A 21,225-nucleotide genomic window follows, 5' to 3' on the forward strand; every position below is an offset into this window, starting at 1 on the left:
ATTACCATATAAAAACTGTTTTACCGAAATTTAATTGATGATGAAATGATTTTAATAAATGCATGACCACCTTGTATTAAGACATTTTAATTATTTACACATGTTAAAACATTTATTTTCAATATAAAGGACTTCTTACATTTGGAGTATCAAATGATAATATTTGGGTATGTAAATCACTAAAATCTAACTTACCTAGCAGAGAGCATACAGAACATTTAAAAAAATATATTTCATAAGTGTAGAATAACGCATCAGTAGTTATTTCATAGCGGTAAATGATAGCGTCTTACAAAAAAACCCTTAACAAAAAATGATATACTATTGCTCAGTACCCAGTACGGGCACAATGTACACTCGAAAAAGCAAAAGCCTCCTAAGTACATCACCTATTTAAGAGACAGTTGACGAGGTATAATTTATTATTCAATCACTTTAAAAAAATGTCTCTGTCGTGCAGTGCCTATTCAAGAAAGTCGGCAGTTAATTTCCAGTTGCTTTCCTGACTTGACCCCCGTCTGCTCTTAGAGCAAAGACAATTTGCGCTTACCACAATTATATTACTTATAGAATAAAAATATTGCTATTCGAACATGGTGAAAATTATATGACACAAAAGAGTATGTATAAATTTGATTTTCAAAGACTAATTTGACAAATTGTCAAATACATAAAAATATCCAATTCAAACCTCAAACAATCAACATAAATAATATCCCCAAAACCATGTTTTAGTTAGAAAATCGACATTTAAATATGAAAATGATTCGCAATGTGGAACGGAATTTAAAAACATAAACGAAGGTATAAAATATATTTCATAAGTAATTCTTAATTATTTCTTAAAATCAACTTCACGAAACGGGGCCAAAAATAAAGTACTTAATTTCATTTAAATGTCTAAAAATATCGCTAGCCAAAATGTGTCTGATAGAAACTGCCGCCTTTTCAAAGCGAATATGTAACCGAGTTTCTTTACCTTCAGCTTAAGTAAAAAGTAAGTTAACATAATAGAAGGTAACAATCATCTTTAGTATGGAGTAGTAACGACAAAAAGATGAAATCCTCAATATATACAAAAAGGTCTTAATAAATAATTTATAATTTGTGTGTTGTATGAGAAGTATTTCAGTCCCTTGGGATTCAACATACGCACATTAATATACTAGTATGCTGAGCGTGTGAATTACAGATGTGCAAAAGCATAAATAAATAAACTTTTAACTCTAAGTTCGCATTTAACACTCACTCGTATGGTGAAAGAAATACTGGCCTGCCTTTAGACCTAAAAAATCGACGGCTTGTATCGGGAACATAAGTCTGATCGCGTACCTACTACGCCATAACGTACCTAACATACAGCCAAAAACAAGTGCCAACAACAAAGACCTGAAAAATGATTGAATAACCTGTAGATATCATAAATTTCTGTAGAATTGTCTTTCTTTCTATATGCGTATATTTAATTGAATTTTACAATACATTTCTATTCATTAAGTAAATTTTTGGCGCCTGACAATTAACAGTAGTTTTATATTTATCAAATTGGTACGGATTTGACGACGTTGTTCTTTTAAATTTTAACGTCGGTTCTCGCCTCTCGCAAATAATCTGTTTATCTGATACAAACTGTTTTATTTAGATTGAATTTCAGCAAAGGCTAAAAACAATTTAAATTGAAAACATAATTTTATAGAACTCGCTCAGCCAGCGGCCACGGTCGCTTTGCGAAATCGGAAAAGAGGCGTCTTACTATATTTAAGCTATGAGGTCTCTAGCATAATAAATAACTTGACGTTTCGAGTGATACAAAATGTAAATAATATAATAAAAAATTATTTGAGATTACATGCATTTTTCATAATTACAGATCACCTGCCAACTTAAAGAATCATGATTATTTTCATTTTATGGTATGTGGCCATTGCATACAGCTTCTACAGGTAAGAAAATAGTCTGTTATAACGGTACATTATTTTAATGTAGGACTATTCTGTATGCTGTAAAGCTGATATTTATGATAACGCAAACTGGTAAGAAAACTATTGAAATATTGGATTGGATACGCAGATCGAATACAACAAATCAAACAACACCGAAATAATAACATATTTTGTTTAGCATTTTACCGTTAATGAAAATTATTGTTAGCTCGTTATTTATATCATAATAATGACCTTAAAGATTATGTTAAAGGAATAATTTCCGATGGTATTTTTAAAATGCCATTCTTTATCGTGTTCTAAAAGGAAGGCAGATAAATAATGCTGATTCTGACAAGCATCAATGGAGTTAATTTTATGCTTGGTTAACAGCACAAAACATTGTGTGCAAATGCAATTCTAAATATATATATTTTTACGCTACAACCAAGTTTTATAAGTCTCATAATAAGTCTAACAACACATATCATAATAACTCTAGTAGTCCATGAGTTAGTCTAAGTTTAAATCGTATAAACAATGTTTAGTGCAATACTACGAATATTCATTTAAACGTTTTATGAGCAATTTCTCGGCGTTTTATACGTTGTCAAAATTATAGTAGAGCACGGTTTAATATCAAATATTAATAGAATCTCATTACTAAACGTACTTTTAGTTAAGTATTATTAATTATGAATTTTATTCCGTTAGTCTAACTTAACATAACTACATGTCCATTATACTAAAGTATCTGTCAAACATGAGTAGGGATGCCAACCGGCTCGAATTTAATGACGTGGAATAAGTGATACCATGATGATCTTATGTTCCAAAATAAACGTGTCATTATTTTAGTTTACAGTTTTATCGTTATAACAATCATTCACGGATATTCAAGTACACGTAAGCAGTAAAGCGATAACTTTATCGCCTTAGGCTACAGATTATTCAGCGGTGTTGTATTTCACTTTCCCTATATTACATAACCTGGCAATGACCTTGATGACCTTGACCAAATGTTCATTCACCTGGAGTTGAGCTCATGACGTACTTAAACACTAGTCGGGACGCACTTATGGGGTTTCTTTGAGGAAGTTGTAACGTGCTAATTGAGCATTTCATGCATGAATCCTTAGGCATTCTTAAGCTGTCAAGTATGTTTCTGACATGTATTCAGACTTCTAGAATATGTCAGTATGTTTTTCTGAATATCTAAACATAATTGCCATAGCATAAACACTCGAAATTAAAACATTTATTCCATGGATTCCTAAAACTTAATCTGATACTCTATATATGATCTAAATGTGGGGACATACGTGGGGGATACGACAGCCCTTGTTACGAAGCAATTATTATTTCAACAGGATTCGAACTCAAATATGAACTATATGCTATGCGCATTAATCAATCTATTTTTTATTAGAACAGGGGGCAAACGGACAAGACGCTCATTTGAAGTTGAGTAACATCGCCGCCCATGGACACATGTGGAACGACGGACGTCAAAGTGATACGGGGGAATTTGAAATTCTGCCTTGACGTCCCATAATCAATCTATTGATAACGTGATATATCTTCGAATTATACGTCAATACGATTATTTTATAAAAAAATATAAAAGATAAAAGTAGCGGATTTTTATCTAACGAATGTCCGCAATTTGTAAGACATTTTCTGACCTAGAAAAGCATTCAAGTAGGAAATGTTGAATTTAGGTCACCTAGCTTTTATGCGCTAGACTCGGGACTCTTTACATTAGCATAATACCGAGAATTTTCTAAATCTGGTTGTCAGTATATTATTTCACTTTAATCCACTTGACAAAAACGAAATTTACCAATGTATGGTACGTTTGAAGATATTAATCCCTTAAGTACATGAAACACGATGCCGTTAATAAAATTCCGACGTTTTTATGTATTTATGTAGTTGGGTTGTTTAACATTGCATCTTAAATAATAATAATAAACACCGTTTCATTTCCAATCATGACATAAAGATACAGATTATACTTTTTTATTTTTTACATTATTTTATTCATCTTGTTAAATATATAGGATATATCCTAGCTAAATTCAGTACCGTAGAACGGAACCCCTTCTCTGGTAAAGGCCTCCTCCAGGGCCAGCTTTTTCCAACTGAATCTGTCCATGGCTTTCTTTCTCCATTCGCTGTAGTTACCGCGTCTATTTCTTGACATTGGTTCTTAATGTCCCCAAAACGCTACTGAGCAAAACTGCGAAACAGAAATGGATTTTTTATTCCTTCATGTAACACATAAATGGGCAGGAGTTTTACCTGTTTTTAGTGATACCGCTGCCCATGTACACACACATTTCCAGAAGGCTCACACGTGTGTTGACCGACTTTAGGAAATTGGTAAGGTCTTTTTTGAATTACCTAAAGTCGAATGGGTTCAAAATACTTTACTGAACAGCTAGTTTCTCATAGAGGTGGTATGCAGCAAATCCTGCCTTAAGAAACGCTTAGTTTTGGTACAACGGACGTAGAGGTGATATCAATCATCTAAGATTAAAGACTTTGATTTTACAATCTCTTTTCTCTTTCTTCCTTGATTTAATTTTGTCTGACTATCAGTAATCGGTACTTTGTAAAGTATTTGAAGAATTCAATTTAGACGCTCAGAAATCGTCCTTTTGATTTCAAACTCGCATTTCTGACATTGCAAAGTCAGTGATTCCTGAATGTCGTATCGTAACGAAGATAGACGGCGACTGGCTATTGGCCAACCAAACAAAGCTATTAGATGCTTACAATGTTCCTCAAGAATTTAAACATGTTGCTAGTCCAGAATAAAAAAAACCATTCGTGATTGCTAGGAATCGTAAAGTTTCTATAGAATAAGAACACAGGCACTTTAAGAAATTTCTGTTTCGACGATTTTAGTAGCCAATAAATTACCAAAAACAAATTTTCGCTTGCATATAATTGGTAGGTTTGTCGAAAGGATTCATGACCGTAACTACCAAATTCTTTGAAAATTTAAAAAATGTAAATGAGTAAACTACCTAAAGGTATATAAGTGGACCAGGAATTCCCGTTATGGTAGGCCAAGCCAAGGGCTCAGTTATGGAGGAGACACTTTAAACCTCCTTTCCTATTTCCAAAGTATAAGTTGTAAATATTATAATACAGACAAAAACCTATACAATCCGGTTTCTATTTTTTTAAATGTACAATTTCTAGCAAGTGCGACTCGTAATTAAAGTAAATGTTTTCTATCTAATAGAAGGCAAACTTACAAAGGCAAGAGCCTCACTTGATGTTAAGTGATACCGCTGCCCATGACCACTTTTAATGCCAATAGGCTCCCAAGTGCGTTGCCAGGCTTTTAAGGGACCCTAAGTAGAATTGTTTCGGAATTGGTTGAATTTCATTATAGTGCGTGATTTTAAATATATAAATAACCCTATAATTTAATCGCCTCCATCCATAGCGTTTCTAATTAACGTTATCAATCGTCACATATTTTATTTGGATTATCTTATACAATGTTGTCTAAGCGAATTCCGAGCAGTGCCTAACAATAGTGCCAAGATAAGTAGCAATCATTTGCCAACTTTTGAGGATGTCTTGTTTACGTTTCGTTTTCAATGTGAACTATAAATTATTGTAATTACCATTTCTAAACCGTTTTAAATTGATACTCATAAACAAGGTGGATTATGAAATACTTATTTTAGGCGCGGAAATATCTAAACAAATGTATCGCATTATAGTGATGCCTAATTTTATAAATCTAATTTGGCCGCTAAACGTACTATTTCATAAAGAGTAGTGTTAGTCTAGTGTCGATGGGGTACCTACCTATAAACTTCCGCTTATTTGTACACGCTCATATCGTTGTGAAAAATATCTGAAGCCAAAACTAAGGGTATATCTTTATAAGTTACTAATCATCCAAGAAAAATATTTTACGCTAATGTATTCGTCTGCCAATGTAAGAAGATATTAAAATTTTCATTCGTCTTTGTCTCAAACAATCATTATTATTTACACTACCTTTGTATTTTTTTTCTAAAAAACTCTGTTGCTAAATAGCTGACACCTAAGAAAATTTACTTTACAAATCGATTTCAGTTAATTAAATGAAAGTTAATTGTCGATTTATGACTTAAAGACAAGATTTTTTATTTTATTTATGAAATAAAGTTACAAATGCAAAAAACCTCAAAACGAGTGTTACCTCCTTTGACAACCACAGCTTAAAATCTTCTGGGTGCCACGATGTTTTAATAAATAAAAGTTATAGAAAACCATAAACAGAAATAATTATGTGTTGATCGGTGTGACCTTCAAGCGAGTGTTTACAAATCGAATTTGGCTGGTATTCGTATGACATTATAATTCACGGTTGCCCTTACTGAGATCAATTTGTTTTTAATTGTCCGTCGCATATATTAATTGCATAGTGCACTAGATGCGGCCTTGGACTTGAAATAGATATGAGATGGCTCTGAGGCAATCAAAATGCGTTTGCTTGTTCACATACTTCACTAAAGATTCTTTAACAATATATCAAGCCTCAATTCTTAAACAAATCTTCGAAATGATGCTTACAAAACTATTTTTATTGTAATAGTACTAGCAGACTCGGCCAAGCGCTGCTGTGGCTAAGATATTACATAGTAGTAAACTATTCAAGATTCAAGGGAAACGGTACGAGAACTTATGTGAAAGTTTGTACTTTTAACACAGCGCCATCTGTTGGAATTGTATCAAATAATAAACAAATATTTGCATTAAAATAATATTGCGGGTATAAATTGAGATGTAAGCTATCCTATTTTTTAAGCTAGATCAAACTGCACACGGTGTGCAAATTTGACTGATATCGGTTCGGTAGTTTAGGAGTCCATCGTGGACAAACAACGTGACGCATAATTTATAATTATTAAGATATTGCTAGTGAAGCGAGACATCAAGATGACCAAAAGACCGAATTATTTACCGTCTTACGAAATATATCTGGCGTATTAAATTAATATGATCGATTCGTAAACTTAAATCAAATATTTAATTTCATTATCAAACATTAGCCAACATATTTATTTAATTAGCTTTCTATTATACAAAATCCTGAATCAGTTTTTAAACATAAAAACATTTCATACACACTTGCTGCATAGATTGTCGAATACTCGCTCAAGTTCTTTCGTTACTTGAATTAAATAGAATTGAATAATTATTTGAATTAAAAGCAACAGTTTTGTGATGGACGTTAAGCGTGCACTGTGCACTAATGAACATCCGGTTGAATGCTTCATGCAGACTTCCTGTGTGCGATATCCAGTCGAAAGAGTTTCCTAAGATAAGTTACCTAAAACTCAATTCATGAATCCTTTGCTTTTTGGTTTTTAGTTTAATTAATTAAAAGTTTTTGTATTATTTTAGATTAAGGTTGGTAACTCTATAATCTACTATGTAAAAATAAGTCGGGTTTTCCTTCCTGACGCTATAACTTCAGAACGCACGAACCGATTTCCACGGTTTTGCATTCGTTGAAAAGGGTTCGGGCTCCGTGAGGTTTATATTAATTATTTATTAGAATTCAGGAAGTATTTCAACAGAAAAACGGGAAAATATTTTTTCACATACAGCGCCATCTCTGATACATAGCATGAATCTGCACAAATCAATATTTTAAGTAGATGGTGCCGGTGCGTGATACATTGTTAAATACAGGACACTAAGAAAAGTAGAAAACAGACGTCACTCAGAACAAAACATAAAATAAACACATTAGATGTATCCACAATAGGTTTCACTAATCACTATACATAGTATAAAACTAAGTCGCTTTCTCTGTCCCTATGTTCCTTTGAATGCTTAAATCTTTGAAATTACGCAACGGATTGATGCGGTTTTTTTTAATAGATAGAGTGATTCAAGAGGAAGCTTTATATGTATAATAACATCCATTAAATAGTGGAGAAGTACTGTTATTTTTGAGGTTTCTAATGTGATGTCGTAAATAATTACATTTTTTCCGCTTACATTGCAAACGCAGGCTGAACCCTACGAGTTTTATCAAAATAATGTACTAAGTATTGTACACATTGAAAAGGTGTGATGGTATATGTCTATCTCTTATGGATAACCCACATTTTTATATACAACGTTCACAGATTTTCTGTAGTGTCAGTTTAGTATCAGCATTGCACCCGTGCGAAGCCGGGGCAGGTCGCTAGTTTATTTATAAGATTACCTAGAAATTTTACCTGAAATCGATAATGGAGCTATATTTCTGCTAGATAAAATGTAGCATCCTTGTTGAAATATCAGTGTACCCGCATTTATTGCAAATTTATTGGAAATGTCAATGTGCATTCTTATCAATTATTATTTTTTAGTATTTAATACTTATTGAATTATAAATGTGGTTTATTATATGATTAATATATATGATCTTTCATGCATTTTCGCTCCGTATATATAGATTTTCATCTTGGTTATTAGTTTTTAATAGTGTCAGCTACCCGCATTTTTGCAATTGTATTGCGTATTTAAATGCCATTAAAAATGACGACACGAGATCTTTTACTCAAGTTGTTTGTAAATTTTGTCATATATCAATAAGTATTCTCTGTGTTCTTGATAAATAATTTTCGAAATTTTTTGTATGACGTTATTTAAGTTATGGCGGTATAACACAGATGTAAGTACACTCCAGACAGGGAAGTAATTTATTGAAACCCTTAACGTCATCTCAATATGCAATATTTCAACATTAATTGGTTAATGATAGATTGAATAAGATATTTTTATTGAATGATTGTATCGCCTGATATCTGAATTGACGTCAAAGCGTACAACCATGTGATACGTAGATTACAGCTTATACAACTCTAAAAGCCAAACATTTTTTAAAGAAAGGTGGGCAAATGGGCAGGATGTTCACGAAATGTTGAGTGATACCGTGCGGATGGACACTCCATGCGAGAGATCTCGCAAATGCGTTGTCGGCCTTTAAATAATTGGTATGCAGTTTTCTTAGTTGAATTGGTTCGTAATTACTTCAGTGGACAGATCAACTCAGTTGTGAAACGATGGACTTTGAGATTTCGAAGTCCGTGCTGGTGTGGGATAAATACGATAAATATTTATACATTAAGGGCCTGTTTCACAATGTATGGATAAAGTGCCAATTAGCTATGCAACACATACATTATTCGAAAGATAAAAGTTCCAAATAAGATACTTCGCATTTCATGACGTATAGCGCTATCTGACAGTTGTAAAACGCAAAAATACTATTTATCCTACCAATAAGTAATAAATAGCTTATTTGGAACTTATCCGGACATTGTGAAACAGGCCCTTAATGTAAGAAGGAAATGTCATTCGTGGATACGTAATCCAATATGATTATCTAAGATAGTATCGTGAATACTAGTAGTACTGGGTTGATAAACAAATCAAGGGTGAAGATTTAAAAGTAAAGTAAAATATTTATCTCAAGAGGTACCTTACTATACTTACTTGTTACACAAACGAAACTAGCCCTCTTGGGCCTTGCTTTTAGTAGCTACATACCAATATATACGACATATTCATATGCTAATAAGAACTATGAAAACTGAGAAAATAGAGACAACAGTCTTCGAGTTTTGCGCTTAGCAACATTTTGCGATTGATTTTTATCTTTATAGATCACATCACACACCTGTCGCACATTTATTTTTTAACTTTTTTGGGAATAATGTAACATTTATAACACAATATAACAACAATAAAATGAAAAAAAAAAAAAATATTCTTTTAAAAAAAAAGAAAATGCATTTACATCATCAAATGTGTCATCAAAAAATGAAAATAAAAAACTATGACAGGTTGCTATGCCACTTAGCAGTGATGACTGATGGGCCTTTAAGCATAATTTATGTTTGTAATACCCAAAATACCAGTCCAGTTTGAGAGAATTTAATTATAATATGTAAACACATATTTTTAAGTTTAGAAGTTTGTAAGATTTAAACATTTTCCAATTCCCTTAATGGATTAAATGAATGATTAAGCCATGGGGACTTTAATAATACTAGATTAAGCATTACGGAATCAATTTTAATGTGAGCCTAGAATTACAATTGAAATTACAAACCACATTTTCCATTTTGTCGCTGGCATGTGACAAAGTAGAAAGCTAAATTTAACCAAAGCATTTCTCGCTAAACGCATCGAGTTGCACTGCGGGTGACTTTTACTATTTGCATAGATACTAGAACTCAGGGCTGCTAATATTGCTAATATAAAGTTATCGAGTACAGTTAAGGTTAGTTTGTCTATGAAGAGTATTAAATCTCTATCATATAGCTGAAGAGTATTTTATTTTGGTTGAGCGCGTTGCCTAGTATTATATTTGAATAAAATTGTATCAGATTTAATAATTACCGCGAGTGAACATATCAGTATACAACTGGTAAAAAGCAAACAGGCAAAAAGTATTTTTGCCTGCTTGAATAATTACTTTAAATTTAAAGATAATAAACTCAAATGATTCTTAAGCCCCCTAGCAGCTAGACTAGACAAATTTTCGTTAAGTGTCTAGCCTATGGAATAGACAAATGTCACATAGCAGATACTAAGTTGAATATTTGGCAATATATAAAGGCTCTTGAAGTCTTTTTGTTTTGAGCGAAATTAAAAAACGTTAAGAATAGTATGAACCTTCATTAATGGATTATCATTTTTAGCAATTAACTATATAAAATTAGTTTTAGTTCATTTGCTATGAACCGACTTGTATTCAAAAAAGCAAGCAACCCTCAAAACTGCAATAAATTCTACAGAAAATAGAAACTACAGATGTGTCGCAGCATTGGTCGTTAGGACTAGTTTAGCCATGAGTTGCAAGGATTGCACTTAAGTTGAACTCAATTAATTTATTAATATATATTATATTATTATCAATGTAAATTTTAATCTACGTATTCACTGTTTGTAACTTCAAAAAGGTATTATATACTTCCCGATTTCTATTCAGAAACGAAATATAGCTCCAAGTATCAAAATTTTACCAGACGACAGAAGAACTTCCACTTGGCCAGCATTGTCCCCCAAAAAATGGAAACTTACTTAGTTTATATTTATGGTATCTATTCATTGCCGACCACTTCCTACTATTTCGAAGATCGATTTTAAAGAGTTCATCAAACCATTATATTAATTGACACGAAAAACACGCGTATGAATTTACACGATTATACAGACAACGCAATTCTTAAGGCAATTTCTACCGCGCACACCGCGAAGCGGAACCAGCTGCCCACTGAAGTATTTCCGAACCAATTCGACTAAGGGTCCTTCAAAAAAAGAGAGTACCGATTCTTAAAAGGCCGGCAGCGTGTTTGCGAGCCTTCTGACAGTGTGACGGTCCATGGGAGGCAATGTCACTTAGCATCAGGTGAGCCTCCTGCCCGTCTACCTCCAGTCGCATTAAAAAAACGCCAAACAGATAACTTTCATTCAACTCACTGTAATCAATCTCACAACGTAAATATCCTTAGGTACCTAGGGACACTCAATGCCAGAGGGCTCGCGAGTGCCTTGCCAGCCTTAACTATTAAATTTTACTCTGAATTCTCGTGAATAAACACAAAATACTATTTGAGTGTACTTTACATTATACAAACACAATACGTAACTGATATAGTCCATATCATCATCACCATCTCATCATGGTTTTTTCCAACTCAACATTGCTCGTTTAGTGAGCCATCAAACCCAAACTACATTTAGGAATTAGCAATCCCTTGACAACAGTCAAAATCCTGTTGAATCGAATGCTAATGCAATGATTTATAATAGATCTTTTAAATGTTATTTCCGGCAAATTAAAGCTACAAGATAGATTTTCATATAATAGTTGAAGTGGGTTGAGGGTCAAATCCCGTCGAGACAAATGGCAATTGCTACTTCCTGAGCCGTTATGCGCAGACGCATGCAATGAAATGATTAAATATATCCGTAAAAATTTATGTAGTAAAGATATTATTAACATATTTTTTTAATTTTAACTAATTTCATACCCGTAAGAGCGAAAGTGACATTAACAAAAAAAGAGGATTTTTATTAAGAAATGCAGAAAACAATAATTTTACTATAATTATACGATCATAATTTCAATAAATGTTATTTATAATTTCATTTTGTTCTGTTAATAAACACAAATTTATCTTATATTTAATTTCGTTTATAATATATAGTGAAGAGAGAGAGAATATATAGTGCTAATTCTACTTGAATTAAAATTTACCGGGAAACCCTATTACAAAAACATATATTGAGGCGGAACATAATACCTAAGTCAATGTTTAAACTTACAAAAGCATGTTACCAACACAAGAAGAGCCACTTACTGTGTTTTCATAGTTTTGTTTGCTCACTTTGCATATTTGAAGTACCCACGACAAAGATTTGCTCAAGCGCATATCTAGGTGTCTAAGAAGTTCCTGTGAATAGAATACTACAGTGCCTTAGCTTCGATGTGAAAGTAATATTACGTCTGAGTGCCGTTAGTTTTTTTTATTACGTTATTTTGTTTTTCCTAAGTAGTTTTTTATGTTTGTTTTTTTTTTGTTTCGTATGTAATTTTTTTAAGCTGTCTTGTAATAAAAAAAAATGCGGTATAAATAAAAAGGCAAAACAGTCATAGTGATGTTTCTGCTTCATTTACAGGTTACAAGAGTTTAATATATACTTTTCTCCCGCGCAGCTTATTCTTATGATTTGCTACTGAACTTCCGCGCTAAGATCAATAAACTATAGTTTAAAATCGTTCAAGGCAGGAGCATCAGTTGGCGCCTAGCCAAGCCAAGGGTTCAGATTGACGATCTTGCCAAAACACCGTCTGCTGCCAGAATTTGAATCTAATGAGCCGGTCGACTTCGCAAAGGTCGAATGTTAGAATAGCAACGAGGATATTGGGATATTGTCCTATAATAGTTACAGCTGCCTAAAAGAATGCTCAATTATCGTAAAATAGATTTTCACTTCATAAATAATGCATTTTCTCAGAAGTAGTCTAGTGAGATTTCTCTCACTAACTACGAATTATAATATATTATTTTATATTATTAAAGTAGGTTCAAATAAATCAGTGAAAAATATTGACCATAGTCCATAACATAAATATTTTAAAACAAGCAATTTAGCGTATTGAAATGAATCATAACCCATGAAGGAGAAGCATATATTATTTGAAGTCCATATTTTATTTCCATATGATATAAAAAATAGTTAATCATACAGTACAGACCCGACCTTTAATGCAAGTTCGGCTCTACACACAAAACGGTAAGAGAATGTTGAGGTTTGCAGTCGGTTATGAAATACTCGTAGAATGTTAAGAATGACAAAAAGCTTTACAATTATTTTATATATATTTGTCGCTCTCCTGACAAGAGCTGTTGTTACACTAAACAAACCAGAGTGGTTTTCAAATGTTTACCTTGATTTAAATTGTATAATTCTAAAAAAATAGTAATAAGTGTCAATCATCCTGAATCCATAATAGTTCCGCCCAATTGAACCATGGGCATTGATAAGTAAAACACTAAACCACAAAATCTGTAATTCATACAAATTGAAAAAGCGTAGTGTTTTGGCACAATTGAATTTTTACCTACGTCACGTTGACTCCATTTGTGAGATAATTGTAATCACATATCTCGATACCAAAATACCTCTTGAAATTGGGTGGAATCCAATTATTTGGAGCATGAAAATCGGCTGATTTGTTACTGGGTACTCTTATCTCGAATATATTGAATTTCAACACTTGTTGGCACGTAAAATAAACCGATGAAAACGTAAACAAGAAAATTTACGGCTTTTTTTTCATTTGGATTCTGTAAGTTTATTTTTGTTTTTTTCGTCACTTTTTTATTTTATGTAGTTATTTGTTTGTATCGTATTTAAATATTCCGTACGGAAGAGCACCTGTCACAATTCTTTACTCTCACTACATCTTAAAAATTTATTTAAGTGTGTACTTCTAATCATTATTATATATAACCTATTATTATAGACGTAATAATCTGTCTCTCTCGAAATTATTAATAAAGTCTTTATTTACAGAGACAATTATGAAACGGAATCTGGCAACAGCTTTGATAAACCTAAAAAAAGTAATTCGAAGAAGTCATTAAATTTGACGTTTTCGGCTCCCACGGAAAATGTTCCATCGATAATAGATGTGGTTGACCCAGTAATTGAAGCAATAGAAGTAGTAAAAGAAATAGAACCGGTAAAAGAAATAGAACCTATAGAACTACCAAAGCAACAAGAAGCTTCAGGGATGGAATTTATGCAAGACGATATTTCCGAACGATTTTCAAACGAAGAACTTTAAATCCATCATAATGTAACATTTTTAAATTTGTTGTTTCTAAATGCATTATTTGTTTATCGTGCTTTTTATTCAACATTCAAATTATCCAGGACCTAGTTAGTGTCTGTAATAAAACGAGAAAACTCCATATTGGTAAACTCCAATGTTTTTTCCATCTCAAAGCATACCAGTCCCCTAATAAACATCTCTTCGTCGTTAACGCGACAGATAGTCTCTCGTGCAGAGGCTGTTTCAGCGCAGAGGAATCAGTCATCCACGTAGTCCTAGAAAGCGTAGATGTAGCTTCCCAACGAACAGAAATCTGCCAAAGTCGTTCGTTAAGCCTGTGTAGTGCCCAGAAAACTTCTGAGGAGGCTTAATTAGCCAGGAAAACGCACAAAATTCAAAATCCAAAAGTCATTTATTCATGTAGGTAACATTATGTACACTTATGAACGTTAGACATGAAATATACATTAAATGCTTCTAATTTTACATTTACTGCTAGTTATCAAATCAAGGACGTAGAACAGAAGAGAAAAATAAACAATAATAATAAAATAGCCAATAAAAAAATGGACGTCTAAGTGTGCAAAATAGGTCCACACTACATATGTATATACAATCCATCTCCCATCACTTCCCACTCCATTCACCAAGACCGGTCCATAGACAGGACTTCTATACGGATATAGAGTTTACTACACATAGCATATTCAACGCCTTCTTTTTGTTTTTATTAAGACAGCTGAAATGGTTATGTAATACAAAGCAACACAGCGAAATGTCAATAAGACGATTCTAGATGGTTGCAATATGTTAACACATTTTGCATGTGACAATCTGCTATCGTCAAGGCTTGTATGTGATAATTTGTTTGACTATTATGAGATCTGTTAACACTCAGCGACGAGCGAATAAGGTCAAGTTCAATGTTAAAATCGATTTTTCCAAACCTTGAAAACGCTTACATAATCGGAGCTGATTTCGCAAATTATTGACTTCTTTATAAAGCTGTAACTTTCAATATCTTACTGTTTTATTGAATTGAATATAAATATAAATGATTGATCATATAAATAAGTTAATGTACACTTATGCACGTCAGTAAATGGACCAAAAGAACTGGCAATAAAGTCTGCGTCACTCTTTTAAATCGCCAATAGTTTAGAAACATTTTCTAAATAAAAATCAATTCTTACGATATTAGCTTTATGAAAAGCTATCATTTCCCTATTTATATACTGTCATACAATTAGAAAACATTAATCATTTCATGTAGGTTTTAAACATTACTACATAGTTTTGATTTTTATACATATTTCAACTTTTTATTTATTACAGTGATAATGATGTTTATTTCTTTTAAATTAAATATTTTAACAAGTTTACAAATTCTTAGGGTATTTGATTGTAGGACTTGTATACTGAAATATTTCTCAATCTCAACTGTATTCGAGATGTGTTTAACCCAAAACCTTTGATTCATTGGAAAGTATCGATTGACCTCATTCTGTGCAAAACCTAGAGCTAGATTGTATACGTTGTTGTTAACGAGAAACTTTGCAGTGCGATGAAATACCGTCTATTCTTTTTTAACAAATATTGAGGTATTATTTTTCATTTTTGAATTACCACTTAGATTCAATATGCTATATATATCATTGATATCAGCTCTTTTTTATCGTTCATACCTATATTTTTTTCTGATATCAAACCTTTATGGAGGTAGATTTATTGCATCATCTCTTAACTGGAATCTCGCCAAAGAGTAGAGTGCTTTCGTAACTTAAAATATTATTTTAATATTGATCTTTGTTTTTCTGATAACACTAATTTCTTAGTCACAGTAGCAAGCTACTACTGAACAATACAACATAAAAACATTACGTATGGTACCGTCATAAAATTCTACAGAAGGCCACCACCTCAATTTGCTTTACTCGTTACATACCTAGTTATATACTGTTTACAGAGGTTGGTTACCAGCTGCACCGTCGGCAGCAGAAGGGTCGGGAGCTGCCACACAAGACAAACCAGGTCGGAACTTTTAAATATTCCTTAGTAATTTGTCTGTCACCAAATTGTATTTGTCATCAATTCGCATTCTATCTAACATATTTTATCTTAGAGTATTAATATGCAATTAAATTAGACGCCCGGGGTCCTACCATGATGTTTAATCCAATGTTTCGTGCAGTACACATGAAGATATAGGTTTAAATTTCATGATCCTAAGCAGTTATGTAGGTCAAGAAAACCAGTTCACTCGGATGTCACACGATAAGATTTTTATTATATTAATTAATTTATATTTTATTATATTATATATATTAAGATTTTTATATTGAATGCATTTAACATCCACACAACTTTTTTGTAACATCAATTGTTTTTTTGTAAACAATATGATTACTATGCTAAAGTTTACTTTTAGGGAGTGACCCACCGCCCTCAACAGCCCCAGCCGCTAACCCAAGTGGCTGAATCCAGGGAATCAGAATTGGAGAAGTACGCTTTATATTTTACACCAAAAATGCACGATGCCTCTTTATGAACTATTATGTAACGCCAGGATATTTGAAAGGCTAGGCTTTGACAAGTGATGTGGGGCGAGGCATGTTATAGACGCTACTTAGATTATATACCTATCTTCTAATTTTTACATACACTATTGGTATATAAAGTTTTGTTTTTGTTTGAGGCGAATTTGCTATATTGTCTACATTTACATGTCAAATGTAGATGTATTTCGAATATTCTATATTTGAAGTTCACGATACATTAAAAATTGTGAATAGCATGAAAGTTCGTTAAACTACAATCTTTTAATTTGATCGCGCTTGTTGTTTTATTATTATTATGAGATTTTACACAAAACAACACAACTTTTAAAGGAATTTCTGAGCGCGAATTTCCTTTACGAATCAATAATTAGCTTAAGTACCTTTTAAAAATAAGAATCGTCTTGATGACAGATAAATTTTTTTTTAACACCAATGTCGTACTTTTATTGGTGACAGATTTGTTATTAACTTTTTTTTTGTTTCGCAAACGTTTGATTTTTATTTTTGTTTCAGTAGTAGTTAAAATGGAATGCCTTATAGGGTGAGTAATATAGTTATTTCGAATTATCTTTGGATCAAGCATCTATTGAACGCTTCCTTCTAGGAGCTGCATGCACTAATAGCCAGTAAAATCAGAAATAGATGAGTATTAAATCACGTGGTATTTAATGAAACTTATTTCGATCAAACAAAATTTGTCATCGGATTAGTAAAAAGTTTGGACAGCAAGATAGTAAAAGATACAAAGATATAAAACGCTTAAGTTTAAAAAAATCATATTTTAAGACTTCCTATAGATATAATACGAATTTGTTAAATATAAATAATTAATTTATAAATTCATTTATATGAAGAAATTACAATTTCTTACAACATTAAATAATTGTTTGTGACATGTGTGACACATAAGCCATATGGTGATTAAACTGAGAACCGATTCCAGAAGCAATTGTATTAAAAAACATACACAAGACCTTCAAAAAATAATTAACTGTGCCTACTAGCATTTTACGCATACAATAATACATTTTTCTTACAGGCCATAATTCTGGATTCGAAGATGTCCCCCGTAAGCTAAAACTAGCTAAACATTTGTGTATTTCAGCACTAAAATAAAGGATATGAAAAATAAGTATTGTCTTTAATTGCGACTTAACAATTTATTTATTAAGGACGTAATTCTTTAAAATGTAAACAAGAGACTGATCCACTTCAACATTTTTAAGCCAAATGTGACGCACTTGCGTGAGCTATCTAGTGTAGGGTTACCCTAATAAAAAAAGAATATGGTCTACATAGACATTATCCTGTAAAATATAGGTTTTTTAATTGAAGTGAAAAGACTTTATGATGTTATTGATTGTAGCAGACTGCAGTTTAAAATGCAGATAGATCCAAGTTAATTTAAATAAACGTTTATTGCAGTATGAGCAGTTTAATAACAAATATGTATATATAAAACACACAGATAAAATCCAACTTGTTTATAGTATAATTGAAAGATCAATTAAATAGTGTGTAAAAAAGATTTACGCATTTAATGTACGGCTTCAGATTATTCTGGCAACCCTAGTACTCAACAAAAAACCTGGCTATGATTTATACCATTCCTGCTAAAAATAAAACTTGTATAACTCTCACACCTCTGTCTGACCTTGAAAACGGTTACGAAATCGGAAATGTTTCAGCATTTCAGTTCAAAGTAAACTTTTATACATAAATATAATTGCGCAACAAAAGACGACGATTTTTTTAAAACACTACACAAATATACAATAACTTTTGTCCATGCAGTATCATAAAGATTGAATGTTTTGTCTCACTAGATTTATAAGATAAATTTTGTACAACAACGTTTTATACACAAATGTTGCAATATAGGTGCAATCGTCGGAAAAAATATAAAAACTTTCGACGTTTTAAAAGTTGTGATGATCTTGCATCAAACGCAAGCGCATCACTTTCTCTTTCTCCTTAGCAACGTGATATAAATATATTGTCTCGTTTTAGCCATACTTTTAGTATGCAACTTGGCAAGCGAGTGAGTTCATCAACCCGTGATTCATGGACACCTTATTTGGTTCATACCATAATTAGTCGAGTACCCACTGGAGTAATTGTACACTAAATTTTATGACGAAACGTTTCGACATTTTTATGAATATTTTCTATACTTTGTTTTGAAGACAAATTTGGTTCCACCTTCATTGTCCTTGTAGGTACTGCAAGCCTGGGAACCGTGACGCAAGATTGAATAATATTAATCTCGGCTCTAAAGTTATCATAAATAATTTTTTAAGCCTTTCAACCATTAATTTACTTGGAGCGCATGCTCTTTTCTTAGAGTTAGTTTCAGTTAAAATATGTAATACTTGCGCAAACTAAGGCCAATACAATCCATTAACATAATCACGCTTAAAATATAACCCAGGATAAATACAGAATCCTAAAGTCAAAGTCAAGGTTTCAAAGAAAACTTATCATAATTATAACTTAACTTATCAGTTTACTCGTTAAAATCCACTTGCAAAGGCTAACCGTAATGTGATATTCGCTAGTTGAGAAGGCTTAACTGGAAATAAGCCAGTTGGATAATCTAACCTTACGTTAATTGCTTTATCGAATAAAACTTTATAACGCTGCTACGTATTACATTTTATCTTTTTTTCAATCAATGTAAGATCAGTAGTTCTTGTCTATTTACTTAAAAACGAGATTAAAAATAAATCGCTTTTTATTGGACAGTAATAGTTGCAATCGAAGTTTTAACGTAAACTTTCTATTGGTTCGTGGTTTATGTCTGTATAAAAACATCTGCAAAGCGTCATCGGTATTTGTTACCATGGTTACCAATCTTAGATATTAATAACATAACAAGGACAGTACTAACGTTCATTATGACTAGGGACGTCAATCTTTAAAGGAATAAAAACATTCTACAGCTGTCATTTGTTTTTTTCCTTGTTTCTATAGCAGAGATTATAGTGTGGATCGAGTCCCACAGACCTCTGCAACTTTTAAGGGCAGGGGATGCGCAAATGCATTTCCACCCCGAATTTATAAAACTAAGGCGTTACCAAAAAAATTGATAATTAACCCAAACACAACTGAAAATAACTGAGGAATAGACGGCTAAATGTATCTTCATTATGGTTTTATGTGACAGTGAATATTTTAACAGCACAGCCGTATCGAATATTGATCATTGTAAGCCTTGGTTTTTCCAGTGATTTGCTTCAGTCTGAAGTCACGCTTATTGAACACGATGAATCATATCAAAAAAACTAAAATGACAGAATCTGTTATCTTTTTGCGACACTTCCATTCTTGTCCAATATAAAATTTCCAGCAAAATAAGATAGAAGGTATTTGAAAACACTTGCCTATTACGTAATCGTATAGAATATTTATATCATAAATTATTCAGCAGAGCAGAGCCAGTTCTTTTCGTCCGTTCCACGCCCTTGATTTAAGAACTGGCAGTAAATGTAAATTTAGGAGATTTAAAGTACATTGCTTAAAATGAGTAACGACTTATTAAACTAATAACTTTTCCTAGACTTCTCTAGTCTTTTAAATAAACTAAACATTTAATACAAATTAAGTCAGAAGTATCCAAACATTTTTACTTCTATAGAATTTTTGTATATATAACTAAATTTCTGAAGCTTATTTACAGTCACCTTTTTATAAGTTTCCCACGCTATCAGATGTCTACATACGCATTAATATATCTCTTTTATCTAAAAACATTATCCGATGGCCGAGTTCCCGTGTGAAGGCATATATGTATACTAGCGGATCCGACAGTCGTTGTCCTGTCTACACGTCTTTAATTTCAATAAGCCAAATTTCAATTTTTAATAAGCCAAATGGCTTATTAAAAATTGAAATGATGAAAATTATTATTCAAATGTTATGACAATATCTAACGATCCAGCACATGGTCACACACGATATAACACAATGATAACAAAACTTTTTTTAAATTTCGGGACAGACTAAAATTAAAATTCGAATATTATTTAAAATTTGACACTGCGATGGTAGCGCCGTCTGTCGGATCCAATGTAAAACATTCCAAAATCAATCAATCAACAACTAATAAATTGAAAATTAATTAAAAAAACATTGTCCAGCGGACAAAATTGTGAATCTAAACCATTCCCAGATCCCCTTGAACACACACAAAAAATTTCGTCTAAATCGGTCCAGTCGTTTAGGAGGAGTTCAGTCACATACACACGCACACAAGAAATATATATATTAAGATGTAAATATCAAAAATCATTTAAGCTCAAAGCATTGTTGAAACAGATGATGTATAATCAAATTATGATTTAGGTTGTTAAGTTTTGAACGTCACCAATAATAATGC

General features: G+C 32.2%; 1 long non-coding RNA gene across 1 annotated transcript; it reads left to right on the top strand.

Moving 5' to 3' along the window:
* The first annotated feature begins 98 nt into the window (after nt 1–98).
* On the top strand, nt 99–17,979 carry LOC111001866. The gene is made up of 5 exons (XR_006750883.1): nt 99–167; nt 1,871–1,943; nt 16,256–16,320; nt 17,364–17,388; nt 17,887–17,979. It is a non-coding gene; the product is annotated as an uncharacterized LOC111001866 (long non-coding RNA).
* The last annotated feature ends 3,246 nt before the right edge of the window (nt 17,980–21,225 follow it).

The sequence above is a fragment of the Pieris rapae genome, chromosome 20 (genome assembly GCF_905147795.1).
Source record: "Pieris rapae chromosome 20, ilPieRapa1.1, whole genome shotgun sequence".
In the NCBI taxonomy this organism is placed as follows: Eukaryota; Metazoa; Arthropoda; class Insecta; order Lepidoptera; family Pieridae; genus Pieris; species Pieris rapae.